Raw genomic sequence first — 14,822 nt, 5'->3', positions numbered from 1 at the left:
TAGGCCATTAGCCCATCAGTCATACCCTGGGCTCTGAACTTGGTAAGCAGCCTCGTGTGTGGCACCTTGTCAAAGGCCTTTGAAAATCCAGCTCCAACACTTTCAACTGGTTCAATTTAATATCAGAAAATGTATATGGTATACAACCTGAGATTTTTACTCTTCACAGACTTCCAAGAAAAAATGAACGCCGAAGAATGAATGACAGAAGCATCAGAACTCCAAAGCCCTCCTGCCCCCCAACACAGCAGCTAAAGTACTGACCCCCCTTCCCCCACCATGCAAGGAGCAGCGTAGCAAACAGACCCTGATCTGGAGCCCATCAAAACCTGTATGATCTCTCGTCTCAGTGCTCCCCTTCGCCAATGTGACCTCCTCTCTCACTCCACCCTCTCATTCTATTCACTCCCGGCTTCCCTCGTCCACCAAATCCCACTTCCTTCTCCGGCCCCAAACACTGCCCCCTTGACCCCACACCAGCACCGAGGTCCCACTCACTGCTGGTTCCAGTACCCAGACGTTGCCCATGATCCTCCCCAGCCAAGGCAGGACTGAAGGGCGCTTCTCACCCACTCCCACAGTTTGCCACCCACCAATCCCCGGATGACAGGAATATTCTCAGAATCAGAGTTACGCCATTCAGCCCATCCAGTCTGTTCTGCCACTTCACCATGCTTGATTTATTAACCCTCTTAACTCCATTCTCTTGCTTTCTCTGCATAACCTTTCACTCTCTGATGAATCAGGAACCTATCAACCTCCACCTTAAACATACCCAACTGGCTTGGCCTGCACAGCCCACTGTGGCAATGAATTCCACAGATTCACCACCCTCTGGCTAAAGAAATTGTTCATCATCTCTGTTCTAAATGGATGTCCCTCTATTCAGAGGCTGTGCCCTCTGTTCCTATACTCCCCACGATAAGAGACATCCTCTTCACGGCCAGTCTCTCTAGGTCTTTCAATAAAAGATAAGTTTCAATAAGATCCCCCATCCCCGTTCTTCTGAACTCCAGTGAGTACAGGCCCAGAGCTATCACATGCTCCGCATACGTCAACCCTTGTACTCCTGGGATCATTCTCGCGAATCTCCTCCAGGACTCTCTCCAATGCTAGCACGTCTTTTCTTAATACCATTCACAATACCCCAAGTGTGCTCTGACCAGTGCCTTACAAAGCCTCAGCACCACATCCTTGCTTTTATATTCTAGTCCCCTGGAAATGAATGCTAACTTCACATCTGCCTTCCACACCGCCAACTCAACCTGCAAGTTAACCTTCGGGGGACCTTGCACAAGGAATCAGGTTTAACATCACTGGCATAATGTTGTGAGATTTGCAATTTTGCTGAAGTACAGAAGACTACTTAAAAGTAACATAAATACCCCCCCCCACCCACACACAAAGTGAATAAAAAGTAGTGCAAACAGAGCCAAGGTACTGAGGTAGTGTTCATGGCTCGGTTTATTGTCTATACAGAAATCTAAACCCTTTGGGCAGGAGACACAAAAGCCTGAAGGGACGTACCATCAGGCTCAAGGACAGATTCTACCCCGTGGTTATCAGACTCTTCAGCACACCCTCCTACAATAAGCCTCGCAGTCTACCTCGTTACGATCTTGTACTTTATCCTTTACCTCTCTGTACTTCTTCCTGCAACTTTTGCACTCTATCCTGCGTTGTTGTTGTCGTACCTTGCTCTACCCCAGTGAACAGTCCGCAGGAGAAGCCTTTCACCGTATCGGGGTACACATGATAACAAGAGGCCAATGGCAATGCACTGCCTCAGTTCAAGCAGGGCATAACCAGTCAGGTTGGAATGAAAGGGAAACATCTCCACGGTGTCACGTAAAACCTGTCCCCTTAAGGCCCTTTCGTGAATTCACCTGTCAGAGTGAATCAGCCGTCAAGCCTTTTCTTGCAATGCATTTGGCTCATGACATGCAACTGACGGTGCATTGATCCACACTGTAATTATTACATCAGCCCGCCACCTCGGGGGTGGTACCCAGGACCTTGAGCTTCTGTGTGGGGAGACAGAAGAATTAGCGCTTCTGGTTTCAAATTCGCCTGTCAAAACATCAGCTACCTGGTGCTTTTAAATTCTGCGTGATGATCAAGCAGCCCCTGGGCAAGAGGACGGTTTAGGTGCAAAGTGCCAGCTGTCAGCTCTATCCTTCAGCCAGACATGATGCCCTGTCACTTCAAGAGTTTTTTGAACTCATTATCAGGGGGGGAAGTCTCACCCGCTGAGGTCACTGTCCATTCAACGCCATGATGGCATTACTGGCTCAACCACTTTGTTAAACACGGGTTGGGGGGGGTGATATCAGGAAACAAGTTTGTGAAAACCCAGGCTCGTCCCGAAATATTGACTGTTCACTCCCCTCCATAGATGCTGCCTGACCTGCTGAGCTCCACCAGCACCTTGTGTGCGTTGCTCCAGGACCTTCGCCCCTTCGCCAGCTGCTGCCCACTCAGGGGCCACTTGCGTTTCCAAGGCGAAGGTGGATGCAGTTCAAGCACTGACCAGGAAGCAGGGTGGGCAAACAGAATCCAAGTGAGGAGCAGCCAGGGGTTTGTTGAAACAGAGAAGGAACCAGCCCCTTCACAGGAGCCAGCCTCCCCACCATTGAGAACATCTTCAAAGAGTGATGCCTCGAGAAGACAGGACCCTCACCGCCCAGGACATGACCTCGTCTCATAACAGCCATCAGGGAGAAGACGCACACTCAACACTTTCGGAACAGCTTCTGCCCCATCCATTATCAGGTTTCTGAACAGGCAATGGACCCATGAAAATTATTACCATACCAGCGCACACACGCAAAGTGCCGCAGGAACTCAGCGAGTCAGGCAGAGTCTGTGCAGGGGAATAAACAGGCGACGTTTCGGGCCAGAAGCCTTCATCAGAACTGGAAAGGAAGGGGGAAGGTCCCAGAATAGGAAGGTAGGGCGAGGGGAAGGAGACAAAGCTAGGTCGGTGGGGGAGAGGGGCTAATCACGGGACAGTTCACAAATTAACCTACCAACCGGCAAGTCTTTGGACTGTGGGAGGAGGAGACCCACGCGGTCACGGGGAGAACATACGAACTCCTTACGGGCAGCGGTGGGAATTGAACCCGGGTCGCTGGTACCGTAAAGTGCTGTGCTAACCACTACGCCACCATTCCACCCCTACGCTTTCCCATCAGCGCACCGACGGCGTCTCCTCTCACGGCGACGGAACATCTGCGAGTAAATTGCCGAGACTGGAGGACAACGCAACCCAGCCTTCAGCCACCCGAGCTACACCCTTTCCGGATCTACTTCCAACATACAGGCTCCTTAGACGCAGCTGACGCTGTGCAGCGATCTGCCAGCCGCGCCCGATCACCCTCCCCTTGTAGAATCCCACCCCCCAACCCCCGCCCGAGTGTTGGGAATTCCTTCCCAGCCCTGAATGCCTGTTAGGTCTGACAAGCTCTTCCTCTGGAAACACCGCAGCCATTTCAAGGCCTCCTCCTTGACCTAAATCCCTGCTCACTCATTCTGGCAGGGTTTTGGTGCAAGTCTCAGGTGTCTGCTGACCTGCGCTGACGTTCACTTTGTGTTTAACACTCTACCAACGGCCCCGGAGGCAATACAGCGCCGAGCTGGCCTCTCCGGGCCTTTGAGCTGCACCACGCCAGCAACTCTGCTTAACCCTAAGCTAATTAGGGGACAATTTACAATGACTAGTTAACCTACCCAGTTTGTCTTTGGACTGTGGGAGGAAACCAGAGCGCCCGGGGAAATCCCACGCACTCCACAGGGAGGACGTACAGAGGCTCCTTATAAAGCGTCGGGAATGACCTCTGACCTCCGACACCCCGGGCTGTAATAGTGCCCGCGCTACCATGGCAACATTTCTTTCTTAGTGAGTGACCTGATTGCACCAACAGCCGCCCTCCATCTTACACTGCAGACAGAAAATCAACCGAGACGTGGCTATTCTCCCCTGCTCCTCCGGGTCTTCCTGCGCACCCCCCCCCCCCACCTCCTCTTTCCCACAGCATTACAACTCTGCTGTGCTGGAAATGATGCATGCTGGGCTCCTTTGAAGTGGAGCTAATGAATAGAGATCAGATGTGCATCTCCTGTGAGTCAGCCTGCTCAGAATTCACCGGATGTGACAGATAATGGCCGTGCGTTCCGCATCCTCCCCCCACCCTTCGCTTCGGGGGGGGGTCCACGGTGATATCTGCAACTGTGGAGCCAGGGCTGCTGGTTGTGCTCGGGATAAACCGGGACATCATTATTACAGTTTATACATTCTCCGGTGTCTGCCCAACTGCGCTCACAGAACATTCCTAGTTGCCCTTAGGGTAGGAGAGGGTGAGCCCCTCACCTCAAACCACCTGACATACAGTACTGTGCCAGGGTGCCTAAGACTTTTGCACAGTACTCTAATTGCCAACGTGGAGCAGAGAGCGAGCTTGTATATCTGGTGGGGGCGGAGTGCCGCGGGAGGGGTTGGGACAGGTGGCAGCGAGGGAGTGCCAGGGGCGGATGGTGGCACACATGCAGACACACCCAGCCCTGAGACACCAGGGAAGGCCATTTGATTCCAAACAATTGGCTTATTGATCATTACAGAATGTCTCTCTGGTGCTCCCCTCTCCCTTCTTTTCCCAACCATGATTCCCTCTCCCTGTCCCCCTTCCCGCCCTCAGTCCACAATAGAGACCCATATCAGAGTCAGGTTTATCATCACTCACAGATGTCATGAAATTTTGTTTGTTTCCCCATCAGCACTACAGTGCAATACATAAAACTACAGCAGTACTGTGCAAAAGTCTTAGGCATCCGAGCTATCTGCATATACCCAAGACTTTTGCACAGTAACTATAGGAGCAGAAATAGGCCAATCGGCCCAGTGAGTCTGCGTCACAATTTCATCATGGCTGATTTATTATCCCTCTCAAGCCACTCTCCTGCCTTCTCCCCGTAACCTCTGATGGCCTCATTAATCAAGAACCTATCACCCTCGGCTTTAAATACACCCAGTGACCCTCCACAGACAGCTGAATTCTACAGATTCACCACCTTCCGGCTAAAGAAATGCCTCTTCATCTCTGTCCTTCTATTCTGAGGCTGTGCCCTCAGGTCCTGGACCCTCTTGGAAACATTCTCTCTGTCTGGGCTTTTCAATACTTGACAGGTGTCTGAGTTCTCCCTCATTCTTCTAAACTCTAGTGAGTACAGGCCCAGAATCATCAGAGGCTCCTCATATGTTAACCCCTTCATTCCTGGGGTCATTCTAGTGAACCTCCTCTGGACCCTCTCCAATGCCAGCACATCCTTTCTTAGGTAAGGAGTTCCAACACCGTTCACAATATTCCAAATGTCTAACCAATGCCTACTAAAGCCTCGCATTAGGGCTAGGGTTGACACTACATTCTTGTTTTTACATTCCAGTCCTCTCGAAATGAGTGCTAACTTCGCATTCGCCTTCCTCACCACTGATTCAACCTGCAAGTTAACCTTCAGGAAATCCTGCATGAAGACTCCCACATCCCTCTGTACCTCCAATTTCTGAATTCGCTCCCCGTTTAGAAAACAGTCTACACCGTTACTCCTTCTACCACACACTTCCCTACACTGTCCAAATCCGTCCAAGTCCTTCTGCAGACAGCCTGCATCCTCGACACTGTCTGACCCTCCACCACAACCAGCCAGGGGATTATTTAATGAATTGAATAATTAATCCAGATGACATCTGCCTGCTGGTGGATGCTGATTAGATTTATTCACTCAAATGCAGATTATATTATTAATCTCTGCGGTGTGGAACAGCTTCTGATTTCATGTCTGGCAGCTGAATTGTGCATGAGACCAACGGCCCAGTCGTGCCTTTCTCTGCGGTATCTGATGCTGCTTTCATATTACCCTTAGTTACCGGAGGTGGTGAGGGGAAATCTTTTCCACATTCCATATCACCGTCAGACTGGGATTTAGATTGATTAGTTTATCACACGTACAGGGAAATGGCGTTGCTGGCATGAACAGCCATCACAAGCTGAGGATGCGCGGGGGCGGGGGGGGGGGCCAGCCCGCGCGTTCCGGTTTGAACACAGCGTGCCCGCAGTGCTCAGCAGAACACAACAACGACAACGACAGGACAAGTCCCTTTCCTCCCACCCTCTCACACACACAGACAGTCCTCCAGCTGCAGGACAGGCCGGGGTTCTGGCCTCTGTCTGGCTCACGGACATCGACCTCCGACCTTCGCAGACAGGAGGAAGGTGCTTATTTCTTTAAGGAGCTGAAGGGTGAAGGGAAAGACTGAGAAAGCAGGAACGGGATACAGAATCCTGACAACCAGCCGAGGTCGTACTGACTGACAGCAGAGCCATGAAGGACAGAATGGTTTCCTTCTAGTATGTCTGTCACCTGCTTTGTACTTCATGATGAGGTGACCCTGTCTGTTGACGTGTAACAGTACATTGTGCCCACACCAGTAGCTATTGCTATTGTTGTAAGAAATACCTCTTAGAACGGTGATCAGTGAAGCACAGAGAGATCTCTATTTACCGACAAGTACCTTTATTGTTTAAACTAACAAGTACGTGAATTAATACACTAAATATCCTGTGTGCACACCAGCTAAGTATCCCTGACTCTCCTGAATAGTCAAAGAATAGCGAAGGTATTACCCGGGCAAAGGAGTTTATGCTGGCCAGGCGTTCCTCGTCGTCCGATTACTCGCCACGTGCTCAATGTGGGGTTGCTCATGCTTGTATCTGCGATGGTTATTCTTCAAAGTTACCACTGCCAGCACACACAAAGCACCCACTTTTATATCCATTCCTCATCAATTCAAATATCGCATTCCAGTGTCATTGGCCACAGGTCATGCGTGTCTGTCCTTTAACACCTTGTTATCGGCTCTGGTCCAAGCCAGCATCTATTTATTGCTCTTTTCCCATCAAGTAACAGTCGATAATTTATGGCTCTTTGTTCTCAATCAGCAAGGAACTCGGATCACTCCAGGCAAGCACCAGCCCCAACATTCACAAACCTGCATGTTATATCCAACCAAAGAACATCTCACAAATAACTTCTAATTTGGAAATGATCTCCAGTCCAGCAGATTACCCAAAGTATCATTGTGTCTGCTTTAAATCATTGATCAAGCCCAGCATCTCAAACTCACAAAATGGGAGAATAGAGTGTCTTCACAAAATGGCAGCCTCCATCCCCAAGCACGCGGCAAGAACAAAGACAATTAGTCTGTCTGTTTCCACTGTCCTCGATTCATTCAAGTTCACTGATTTGTAGAATGTGGTTCTTTCTGGCTGACACTATCCCACAAGCTTCTCAACTCTGAAGCTGAGAACTTGTTAACTCTGTTGGAGATCACTGATTTGCTGAACTTGATTCCTTTTGTTGTCTCGTTGAAGGGGGTAAATCCCTCAGCTTGCTCCACAGCCCGCAGCCCAGGGGAGGGGAGTGAAGAGTGAACGTAACAGCACAGCACAGGCTCTTCAGCTTGTGTCTGTCAAAGAGTTTCTTAAATGCCCCTATCATCACCCCGGCAGCAATTTCCCACCACTCTCTGTGTAAAAACAGCTTACCTCTGATCCCCACTAAACTTTCCTCCAATTAAAATGATACTACCCTCGTATTAGCCAGTTCCACCCTGGGAAAAATCTCTGGCTGTCCACTCGTTCTCTGCCTCCAATGATCTCTTTCACAGACATCACACATTGAATTGAATTGACTTAATTACTTCCATCCTTCATATAGATGAGGAGTAAAAATCTTCACATTACATCTCCGCCTAAATGTACAACGTGCAATTTATAGCAGTTTATAATGAATAGTATGTACAACAGGACAGTCAACATAACATAGAAATACAGTTGCCTCAGCATGAATTAATCAGTCCGATGGCCTGGTGGAAGAAGCTGTCCCGGAGTGTGTTAGTCCTGGTTTTTATGCTGCGCTACCATTTTCCCGGATGGTAGCAGCACATTTTCAATGTCCCGTTGGGATTTAATCCGGGATTTTATCAGCATTGAATCCATAGATTAAATCTGCTCTGGTAGATCACACTGCCAGGGACTGCAGTGTCCTTTAAGGCTGCATTTTGAGCTTCCAGTTTGAACACAAGCAGACACCCCTCAGTATTTATAAATTAATCACAGATCCACCTTGCCTGAGAAGCATTTCATAAATACAATAACTCATTTTACACTCGCCCTTAAGCACCAACTCACTTTAACCCAACCTGTCGGTTGCCCGCTGAAACCTACACGCAGGGTGTTAATCATAAGGTGACAATCACATTAATGAACACTTTTCATAGCTCGAGCTGTCACCATCTTTTGCTGCAAAAGAAAGCACTTCCCCTCTCCTCCCCCCCCCCCCCCCATCTCCCACTCTGTGCTGGCTGAACTTCTCATCGACACACTGTTTCCAACCTTAACTTCGACCAACTGTATAAAGTTGGAGGAAGACGTGTTCTGTTCCGGGCTGACTTCTCCCCACCCCTTGCCGACAATAATGTTATTATCAAAGTACATACACTCAGTGGCCACTTTATTAGGTACCCCTGTACACCTCGCTAATGCAAATATCTAATCAGCCAATCGTGTGGCAGCAATTCAATGCATAAAAGCATGCAGGCGTGGTCAAGAGGTTTAGTTGTTGTTCAGACCAAACATCAGAATGGGGAAGAAATGAGATCTAAGTGACTTTGACTCTGGAATGATTGTTGGTGCCAGACAGGGTGGTTTGAGTATCTCAGAAACCGCTGATCTGAGATTTTCATGCACAACCGTCTCTAGAATTTGCAGAGAACGGGGCAGGAAACACCTAGTGAGTGGCAGTTCTGTGGGCGAAAACAGCTTGTCAGTGAGAGAGGTCAGAGGTGAACGGCCAGACTGGTTCAGGCTGACAGGAAAGTCACAGTAACTCAAATATCCACACGTTACAACATCAGTGTGCAGAAGAGCTTCTCTGAACACACATGTTGAACCTTGAAGCAGGTGGGTTACAGCAGCAGAAAACCACGAACATACACTCAATGACCACTCTATTAGATCCCTCCTGTACCTAATAAAGTGGCCACTGAGTGCATATGTTTACCCTGAGATTCATTTTCTTGCAGGCATTTACAGGGTAAAAAAACAATAGAATTTTATAAAAGATTATACATAAACAGGCGCAGACTGACATACAACCCAAGTTCAAACTACATTTGCTATGAATGTGTCACTATTCACTACCTTGGGATTCATATCCTGGTTAGGCATCTACAGGAAAATAAAAAAATACAATAGAATTTATGGAAATCTATCTGTAAACAAGAACTAACTAGTGTGTAATAGAGGGTAACTTATACAAATAATATATGTTCAAAGGTTCATTTATTCTCAAAGTATACAACTCTGAAATTCTTCTTCTCCGGGTAGCCAGGAAACCCAGAAAGGCAGCACGATCATCAACCCCCGAATCCTCCCTCCCCCCACAGAAAAATGAACAAAACTGGAACAGGCACATCAACCCCACCCCCCAAAAAAACAAGAAAGATCAGGCGAAAAACACAGAATATAAAAAGCTATGAGACTGAAAAAAGAAGTCTATAGTCCAAGTCCACATCCAAAACGCAGAAAACCTGGGCAACACCCTCCAGGCCCAACCGCAGACTTTCCCCTCTCTGGTAGCAGAGACATCAAAAGTCACCAGCCAGCGCTCCCCCTCTGCACCCATGTCGATGTTCCTGTCTCCCTTGTCGCTTTAATTGGCGGCAAATGGAAGCTTTAATCAGCAAAATGGGAGTCGAACATCGGATCACGCCCTGTCCCACCGCGAGGTTCCCGCACTGCTGCCTCTGCCTCCCAAAATCCTCTCGGAGACTGCAGAGCTCTGGAGCACACAAACGATCTCCAAACAGCAAATCACAGGCTCCAACAGTTCCAGAATCACATCCAAGACGAAAACCAAACGTAAAGGACGTAAAAGAAGTGAAATATATCCAGGAGCTGTTGACCAAAGATAGCCTTATATGCAGATGCCATCTTGGCCGGAAAATTGCAGGTATTGTTACGGATACTTGCTTTATCCAGGGTAAACCGGAAAACGTATCCCATTCCCCGGATAAAATAAGAAAAGAGAAAATCTATCCTAGTAGCTGAAATAGTGTAATTTGTACTGGATCTTTATCTTGAAATAAAGATTAAACTTCTTTCAGCTTTATTACAAGATTACTTTTGTTTAACGTATGTACATTGGGTTGGCAGGGTGGAGATACGTCTCTATCAAAGAAGGTGCAAAGTGCTCCTTCCCTCCACTAGCCTGCAGGTCACCCTTCATCACCGTCCCGCATCACCAGGACTTGTGATATGCACCAGCTGCTCGTTCGACCTTCCTCCACCACCTCCCCCAAATCAGGGTCATGTGAAGCCATGGGAGCAGGTGGTGGAAGGTCATATGAGCAGCCGGTGCAAATCACAAGTCCTGGTGACGCGAACTCTGACACCAGGCAGACAATCTCTGAAGAGTATTGATAATGGCTTCCGGTTTAAGATGGCGCTGCTGAAGATTGGTGACAGTTTACCGGCAGATCATAAAGCAAGAAATACAACTAAATATTTTATTAATAACATTTTTTCTGTGGAAAACTGTGGTGAACGATCGCCGCAAACAGTGAAGAGGCAGATGAAGGTGAGCTGACCCAAGGGTTGAGGCGTGCAGGTGCAAGATGGAGTTGGAGCGAGTTGGAGCAAGAGGGATTCTGCGGGCTCAGTTCTTGTCTTGTATCACTCAGGAGCCTACCCACTCTCAGTACGACGGGTGCCAGGGCAGCTGGGCACAACTGTCAGTCCTAGTGCACTCTATGTGCTCAGACATGGTCATGACACACCTGGGGTAGCTGTTACTCAAGAGCTCTGATGGAGTCCGTTCCAGCCAATCAAAACCGCTCTTCCAAAGAACGACACACACAATGGAGGATTGAACTTCCCAGTCAGCAGGTCAGGCGGCATCTACGGAGGGGAGTAAACACTGGTACGACACAACATGGACTGGGGGACCACCTTGCTCTGTCCACCAAAAAAGGCGGAGTTTCCCCAGTGACTACCCACTTCCATTCAACGTCCCGCTCCCATTCTGACCCGTCGGTCCACAGCTTCCTCCACAGTCACGGTGAGGCCACTCTCAGATTGAGCAGCACCTCATATTCCGTCTGGGTTGCCTCCAACCTGATGGCATGAACATCATTTTAACTAACTTCTGATAATTCCCCCCCCCACTCCCCATCTCACTTTTCTCTCCCCGTTCTGCCTCCCCTCTTACCTCGTCCCCCCCCCCACCTGCCCATCAGCTTCCTCCGGCGCCCCTCCTCCTTCCTACTCTCCCATGGTCCACTCTCCTCTCCTATCAGATTCCTCCTTCTCCAGCCCTTTACCTCTTCCACCAATCACCTCCCAGCTTCTTACCTCATCTCCCCTCCCCATCCACCCGGTTTCACCTATCACCAGCCAGCTTGTTCTCCTTCCCCTCCACCCCCCCACCTTCTTATTCTGGCTTCTGCCCGCTTCCTTTCCAGTCCTGATGAAACGTCGACTGATTATTCCCCTCTAGAGATCCAGCATCTTGAGGACTCGAGTTATGGGGAAAGATTGAATAGGTTAGGATTTTATTCCCTGAGTAGATAACTAGACGGGCTGAAGGGCTATAGTGTTCTGTGTCTCTATTTTATTCTGTGGCTCCATTTGGTGTGTATTTCTCTGTTACTGCTGAATCTTGCGCTGATTCTTTCAAAGAACTGACTGCAGTTCTCAGCTTCAAGTGGGAATGTAGGCACGGGGGACTAAATAGAACCACAGAAACTCAGTTCCTTCGACGTATAGAGGATCCGATTTAAAAGACAGCAGAGGCGAGAGAGGATTGGGCATGAAGTAGAGAAGATGACAATGGCATGGTACAGGACAAGGTTCTCCGCGCCATTTGGATGCACTACGGAGCAGAGGCAGCGGCCTGAGCTTTGCTGCCTCTGTGTGGGAGCTGGACGAGCTGTCTGCCCAGGATTGACCGTTAGTTATATGATCCAGCCTGTCAAGCCACCGTTCATTCCAACAGAAAGCCTGGATCGAGACTGGGATGCAGTTGCAGCCCTGAATGCAGGAGCACGAGCACGCGTCTAAAAGACGCCTAAGCACAGGAGGTTCCGCAGACGCTGGAAATCTTCAGCGTAGCACGCGCGGAACGCTGGAGGAACCCTGCAGGTCAGGCAGCCCCTACGGTTGACGTTTGGGGCTGAGATTCCTGGAAAGGAAGGGGAGGAGAGAAAGCAGAATAAAAAGGTGGAGTGGGGGGAAGGAATCCAAGCTGGAAGGTGATAGGTGAGGCCTGGCCAGGGGGAAGGTGGGATGAAGCACGGAGGTGTTAGGTGGAAGAGGAAAAGGGTGGAGGACAGGACAGGAGAGTGGCCCATGGGAGAAGGGGGAGGGGATGAGCAAGTGAGGAGGGAAGGGTGAGGAGGAATGAGAAAAGGGTGAAGGAGGGGAGAGGGGTGAGGAATCACCGGAAGATGGAGAAATCAACGTTCAGGCCGTCAGGTCAGAGGTTACACAGACGGAATGTAAGGTGTTGCTCCTCCCTCCTGAGTGTGGCCTCATCTTGGTAGGAGGGGAGGCCATAGACGGCCTTGTTGAAATGGAACCTGAAAGTGATCTGGAAATAGGAAATCCCATCTTTAGTGGCAGATGGAGCGACGGCATTTTGCTAAAAATATCTGTTCTTCTGCTGGTATTTTTAACACACAGAGGCCTGGGAGATGTTACCAGCTTCCCAGTTTTCCTCTCTCCCACTTCCCCTCCCCACAACGTTCCATTATTTATCTTCAATACTTCTCCTCAGAGGGCAGAACAGCAGGAAGAGTCTGACGCCCAGCTCCAGTGACCCTGGGTTCGATCCAGCCCACGTGGAGTTTATGTGACTGACAACCCCCCCCTACAACTGGTGCTCCCCTTTCCTCTCACACCCCAGACACACGTGGGCTGCTGGTTAGTTAGTCACGGTAAACTACCCTGGTGTGGCTGGGCGGGTGGACATAACGGGGACAGAATAGGTCGCAAGGGGATAGCGGAGGGAATTAGAAATGATGGGCGTGCACCGGAGACAGCATCGGCTTGATGGGTGAATGGCCTTTGTTCGAACAAGATATGAAATATAATAGCCTTCGATCACCTGAGGAAGTTCTGAAGAGTTTCCCAGCCAATGAGGCACAGCATAGAATGCTGGTGCAGATTTAATTCAGATTCAGATTTACTTACCGCGTGTATTTCAAAGCATACGGTGAAATGTGTCACTGGCGTTAACAACCAATGCCCGCGCGAAACACTAAAGCACGCAGTGAAATGCATTGCCTTGCGCCAACACCCAACACACCTAATGATGTGCTGGGGACAGCCCAGCAAATGTCACCACGCATTCCAGCGACAACCCAACACCCCCACAAAGCTGAGCAGAACAACGTGAGTGGCAACAACCAAACAGGACAACAGCAAAACCAGACCTTCTCCCACCCACATAGACAGGCCTTCAACCACAGGCCAGGCCATCTCTGGTCAACCACGGGTGTCCCAGCTGTCCACGTGTTACGCATGGAGAGAAAGCTGCTGCCCATGCAGGTAACAGGCTCCCCCTCTCCACGCAGCTGATGAATCCAAAGGAATGGCAGAGACCGATAGATTGGCACCAGTGGCGTCACAGGAGTTGCCAGTCAGCGTCCAACTGACTGTAGGACTGCCTTAGGGACCCCAAGCTCAGGGTCTTTCTTTGGGGTTTACTCCCAAAGCCTTCCCCATGAGTGGGTGTAGCCACAAGGCAGCGTAGGTTTGAAATCAGAATTTTCCTTCCCCATGAGTGGGTGTAGCCACAAGGCAGTGGAGGTTTCAGATCAGAGGCTTCCTTCTCCTGGATGAGCTGCCGACCACGACTGATGAGCCCCATCTGCCCGAAGCGACTGGTTTTAAGGTGCCAGTGATCCGCCCTTGCCCTTCTCCAGTCAGTAGAATCGGTTCAGCCGAGCTTAGCAGCTAAGCCCCATGTGAAGGCCAGGAGATGGACTAGGATGTCAGCTTATTTGAGACACTCAACACTGGGAGCATTTAGTAGGTAGTGGGAGCTTGTCCCCACTACCACCCCAGCTATGAAAACCTCAAGCAACCAGAGGAACTGTTAAGACTGGCCAACGACTGGAGTTAAAAGCCTGCTCCCCCTCAGCTCACACGCAGGCAGTGTTCCTGATATAGCGCCAAGGCGTTACCAAACACAATCCGACACTGTGCCAAGAGGGCACAAGACTGGGTAACGAATTAGACAGGTGAGGGGGGGGGGGCTTACAGAGGGAATGAGTAGGTTACAGCGGGAGTCACGTTTGCTGGTGATCCACTGATTCTGTTATGATTATTATTCTATCGTGGAATTATTGAGAATGCCCGCAAGAAAATGAATCTCAGGGTTGTATGTGGTGACATACATGTACCTCAGCGACAAACTTACTTTGAACTTTGGCGGTCAGCGTATCATCACCAGTGGCCGAACCACAAGCCAGGTTCGAATCTGGCCTCCGTGCGGAGTCCGCACATTCTTCCCGAGGCGGCGCGAGTTTCTGCTGACTGCCGGTGCTCCATGCCCGCGATGCGACTGCAAGTGCGTTTTTCAGTGCACCCGACAATAAACTTGCCTTTGGGTTGACTCTCACGTCCCGAGAAACAGCAGGTCGGACTGACCGATTGTTAATGGCCACCAATGTGTGGGGGAGGTTTATTTTTAGTTTTTATTCTATC

The 14,822-nt window shown here is 49.7% G+C and overlaps 1 protein-coding gene across 1 annotated transcript in view; it reads right to left on the bottom strand.

The window, feature by feature from the left end:
• gnav1 (guanine nucleotide binding protein (G protein) alpha v1) overlaps positions 1 to 14,822 on the bottom strand; it is a 122,003-nt gene that overhangs the window by 44,148 nt on the left and 63,033 nt on the right. The gene's annotated exons all lie outside the window — the stretch shown is intronic.

The sequence above is a fragment of the Mobula birostris genome, chromosome 24 (assembly GCF_030028105.1).
Source record: "Mobula birostris isolate sMobBir1 chromosome 24, sMobBir1.hap1, whole genome shotgun sequence".
Lineage (NCBI taxonomy): Eukaryota > Metazoa > Chordata > Chondrichthyes > Myliobatiformes > Myliobatidae > Mobula > Mobula birostris.
The sequence above is the reverse complement of the archived record's forward strand: the minus strand, read 5'-3'. Positions and strand labels throughout refer to the sequence as shown.